General features: G+C 35.7%; 1 pseudogene; it reads right to left on the reverse strand.

Moving 5' to 3' along the window:
* Positions 1-483: 483 nt before the first annotated feature.
* LOC124529198 (heterogeneous nuclear ribonucleoproteins A2/B1-like) lies at positions 484-5,147 on the reverse strand (annotated as a pseudogene).
* Between the last annotated feature and the right edge of the window lie 380 nt (positions 5,148-5,527).

Here is a 5,527-nt window from a genome sequence, read left to right on the forward strand (position 1 = left end):
TTTCTTTTCATTTAGAATTATTTTATTAAAGTATAAATGTACAACAGCCTCTCAACTGTACCCATTCACTTACAATGTTTTTTAAGGAAAAATGTTATGCCTTATTATACCATAATCCTAATAGCTTTTCAAAACCTTGAGAAAAATCTTTAAAAAGATTTTACATGTCATCTGAAACTGACAAATTTAACACTATCAAAAAAGAGTGTTTCTATACTCTTACAAAAACCACTAGAAAGAAATAATAATTATAAAGCTAAGAGACTGTCTCAAAGGAATATTTTTTTAAAGCAATTCTTCTTCCACAGTAGGGTAATGGTATTAAATAATTCAATCCATTCACAAAATGGCTCTCTGCATCTGCTCTGGTCTCTTCTGCCATATCACTGCATATTTATGCATGACTGAGATAAGAGTTTCCTTAACATTGTTATTTCAATAACCTGAAGCTGTTCTGTTAATTCTGAGAGCTTTCATTCTCTCCTATTTATATAGTGAAGCCCATGGCAAATAGGAAGAAGCTGAATTTTGACTTCTTCCCCCATAACCCCCACTTCCTCCACTGCCTGTAGGACCATAGTTGCCTCTAGGACCATAGTTGCCTCCACCATATGGCCTCACATGTTCCTGGTACCACCAAAGATTCCACTTTCATTGGACCATAGTTACAAGGTTACTAGGTATAATTTCCAAAACCATTGTAATTTCCACTTCCATAATTTCCTCCTCCACAGTTGTCATAACCACCTCTATAGCCCCCATCCTGGTTGCTACATCCAGGTCCCCCACCACCATATCTTCTTCTTCCTCATCCATAACCAGGGCTACCTCTAAAATTGCCACCTGTTGGTTCTCTTCCATACCCATTACAACCATCCCCAAATCCACAACCACTTCATATGCATCAGATCCTCCCCTAAAATTATTTCCTGGTCCTTGTCCAAAATTTCTACCACCCCCAGGAGAATCTCCAAAACCAAAGTTTCCTCCTCTTCCACTTCTAGAACTTTGGCCTTCCTGCATTTCTTGTCTACACAAAACCTTTCTTACTTTTGCATTATGACCACTGATGGTATAATATTTCTATAACACATTCTTTTTTTTTAACGTTTATTTATTTTTGAGACAGAGGGAGACAGAGTGTAAGTGAGGGAGGGGCAGAGAAAGAGACACACACAGAATCTGAAACAGGCTTCAGGCTCTGAGCTGTCAGCACAGAGCCCGATGCAGGGCTCGAACCCACGAGCCATGAGATCATGACCTGAGCTGAAGTCGGATGCTTAACCAACTGAGCCACCCAGGTGCCCCTGCAACACAATCTTAGTCACAGGATCATGATCATCAAAAGTAACAAATCCAAAGCATCTTTTCTTTCAATACTGCCTATCAGTAATTATATCAATGGTATCAATCTTTCCATATTTCTTGAAGTAATCTCTAAGATGATATCCCTCACTGTCTTCATTAGTTCCACCAAAAAACAGCTCCTTTACAGTTACATGAGCCCCTGGTTTTCCAGTTTCCTCTTCTTTTGCAATGGCATATTTTGGCTCAACCACTCTCCCATCAATTGAATGAGGTCTTGCAGCCATGGCAGCATCAACCTCAGTCACAGAAGAAAAAGTTACAAAACCAAATCCTCTTGATCTTTTGCTCACAGGATCACTCATGACCACACAATCTGTAAGTTTTCCCCATTGCTGGTAGTAGTTCTTCAAATTTTCTTCTGTGGTTTCAAAGCTTAAGCCACCAATAAAGGGTAGATAAAAACTCTAAAGTACAGCATGTCTATAGTGCTAAAGAAAATTATAAGAATGATGTCTCACTAATTTGAGAATATCAGTAAAGAGAAATTATGAAAAAGAAACAGAAATTCTGGAATAGTTGAAATAATTTACTAGAGAGACTCAACATCAGGTTTCGGAAGGTATAACACAATCAGTGAATTTAAAAGTGGGCCAGTTGAGATTAACCAGTCTGAAGAACAAAAAGAAAAAAAATAATAATCAACAGAGCCAAAGAGAAATGTCTGAAACCATCAAGTATATCAATAAATATAATGGGACTTCCAGAAGTAGAGGAGAAAAGAAAGGAGCATAAATAATATTTGAAAGACTAGTGACCAAAACCATTCAAAATTTGATGAAAAATTTTAATCTACACATTCAAAAGGCTGAACAAACTCTAAATAGGATAAACTCATCATAAACTGCTGAAATTAAAAAAACAAACATAAAAATAATATTTTCACAGCAGTAATAATGAAATGACTCACAATGGGGAAGTGATCATCTATAAAATTACCAGCTTATTTCTCATCAGAAGCTATGGAGGCCATAGGGTGCCTGGGTGGCTCAGTCGGTTAAGCATCTGACTTCCGCTAAGGTCATGATCTCACAGTTTGTGGGTTCAAGTCTCACATCAGGCTCTGTGCTGACAGTTCAAAGCCTGGAGCCTGCTTCAGATTCCGTATCTCCCATTCTCTGTCCCTCCCCTGCTCCTGCTCTGTCTCTCAAAAATAAATAAATGTTAAAAAAAGTTTTAAAGAAAAAGAAGAAACTATGGAAGTCACAAGCAGTGGAATGACATACTTGAAGAGCTAAAAGCAAAAACTTTTCAAGCAAAAATTTTATATCCAGCAAAACTATTCTTCAAAAAATGAGAGACAAACCAAGACATATTCACATCTACAAAAACTGAGAGTGTTAGATGCTAATAGGTCTATCCCCCACACACAAAAATGCTAAAATGATAGGATACTAGACAGTGATTCAAATCTATATAAAGAAATAAATAACACTGGTAAAATTAACTACATAGGTAAATTTAAGACAAATATATATGTATTTTTGCTTATAATTCATTTTTCCTATCTGATTTAAAAAGCAGCTGCATAAAACAATAAATATAAATTAAATTGATGGGCATATAATGCATAAAGATATAATTTGCCATGATAACAGCATAAAAGGGGTGGAGGACCTCAATTTTTTTATACTATTGAGATCAAATTGCTGTTAATATAAATCAGACTTTTATAAGTTAACAGGTTAGTTGTAGTTCTCAGTGAAATAACTACCAACATAGGCTAAAATTATACAACATGATAACAACAACAAAAAAGAACTAAAATGGCACATTAGACAATATCATTTGTACACAAAGAAGGCATAAATAGAGGCATTGATGGGGAAAATAAGACACACAGAAGAAAAGGCAAAATTGCAGGTCTTTTTTATTAGTAATTACATAAAACGTAGATGATTATACTCTTCAATAAAAGGCAGACTGGCAGAAAGGATTTAAAAACATGTCAGGGCGCCTGGGTGGCTCAGTCGGTTAAGCGTCGGACTTCGGCTCAGGTCATGATCTCGAGGTCTGTGAGTTTGAGTCCCGCGTCGGGCTCTGTGCTGACAGCTCAGAGCCTGGAGCCTGTTTCAGATTCTGTGTCTCCCTTTCTCTCTGGCGCTTCCCATTCATGCTCTGTCTCTGTCTCAAAAATAAAAAAATAAACGTTAAAAAAAATTTTAAAAAAACATGATATAATTACATATTTTCAATAAAAGACTCACTTTATATTCAAGGACATAAATAGATTGAAAATAAAAGACCATGTGAACAATAAATGAAGGAGAGCTAGAGTGGTGATACTAATATCACAGTTTAATATACCTTAAGGCAAACATTGTTACAAGAGATAAAGAAAAACATTATATAATGAAAGAGCATCAGTCCATAAATAAGATATAGCAATTATAAACATATATGTACCTAACAATTGAGCCCCAAAATACACGAAGGAGAAACTGACAGGATCAAGGGGAGAAATTGTTCAACAATAATAATTGGAGATTTCCATGTTCCACTTTCAATAGATAGATAAAACAACTAGTTTAATTATAATACGGAAATAGAAGACTTTATAAACCAACTGGACATAATAGACATCTATAGAACACCCCACCCGACAACAGCAGAATACACATTTACAAGATAGAAAATATGTTAGAAACAGTCTTAATAAATGTAAAAAATTAAAGTCGTAAAAATATGTTCTTTTTTGCAATGAAATTAAATTAAAAATAAGTATCAAAATAAAATTCAGGAAACTTACAAATATGTGGGAATTAAACAACACACTCATAAAGAACCCATGAATCAAAGTCACAAGAAGTTAGGAAATACTTTGATATGAACAAAAATTAAAATGAAAAACACCAAAACTTAAGGTATGTCGTGAAAACAGAGCCAAGAGAGAAATTTATAGCTATAAACAGCTACATTAAAAAGGAAAAAAAATAAGATCTCAAACCAATACCCTAAAATTCTACCTTAAGACACTGGGAAATAAAAGAACATACTAAGAGCAAACAGAAAGAAGGAAATAATAAATATTAGAGTGAAGAGACAACAGAAGAATAGAAAAACAATAGAGAAAATAATGAAACCAGAAGCTGGTTTTCTGAAGATCAGCAGAAGTGATAAACATTTGGCAAAAAATAGATGACCCAAAACACTAAAATCAGGAAAGAAGGAAGAGACATTACTATAAGCCTTACAGAACAGGAACGATTATAAAGGAATACTATGAACAAATGCTGATAAACTAGATCAGATAAACTAAATGAAATGAATTCTTAGAAACAAACTACTAAAGTGACTCCAGAAGAAATGGAAAATATGGATATGCCTATAATAATAGATCAAGTTCATATTTAAAATTTTTTTTCAACATTTTTTATTTATTTTTGGGACAGAGAGAGACAGAGCATGAACGGGGGAGGGGCAGAGAGAGAGGGAGTCACAGAATCGGAAACAGGCTCCAGGCTCTGAGCCATCAGCCCAGAGCCTGACGCGGGGCTCGAACTCACGGACCGCGAGATTGTGACCTGGCTGAAGTCGGACGCTTAACCGACTGCGCCACCCAGGCGCCCCTCAAGTTCATATTTAAAAAACTATCAAAGAAAAAAAAAAGCCCAGCCTAGATGATTTCACTAGTGAATTCGACCAAAGTTTTGAAGAAACATCAACACCAATCTTTCTCAAACTCTTCCAAAAAACAGAAAAGGTGGGAACACTTTTTTTTTTTTTTTTTTTTTTTTTTTTTTTTTTTTTTTTTTTAAGTTTATTGCCAAATTGGTTTCCATACAACACCCAGTGCTCATCCCAAAAGGTGCCCTCCTCAATACCCATCACCCACCCGCCCCTCCCTCCCACCCCCCATCAACCCTCAGTTTGTTCTCAGTTTTTAACAGTCTCTTATGCTTTGGCTCTCTCCCACTCTAACGTCTTTTTTTTTTTTTCTCCCTTCCCCTCCCCCATGGGTTCCTGTTGAGTTTCTCAGGATCCACATAAGAGTGAAAACATATGGTATCTGTCTTTCTCTGTATGGCTTATTTCACTTAGCATCACACTCTCCAGTTCCATCCACGTTGCTACAAAAGGCCATATTTCATTTTTTCTCATTGCCACGTAGTATTCCATTGTGTATATAAACCACAATTTCTTTATCCATTCATCAGTTGAT

The sequence above is a fragment of the Lynx rufus genome, unplaced genomic scaffold (assembly GCF_022079265.1).
Source record: "Lynx rufus isolate CCGP_SWC_20201006 ecotype Redwood Valley unplaced genomic scaffold, mLynRuf1.p SCAF_6, whole genome shotgun sequence".
Lineage (NCBI taxonomy): Eukaryota > Metazoa > Chordata > Mammalia > Carnivora > Felidae > Lynx > Lynx rufus.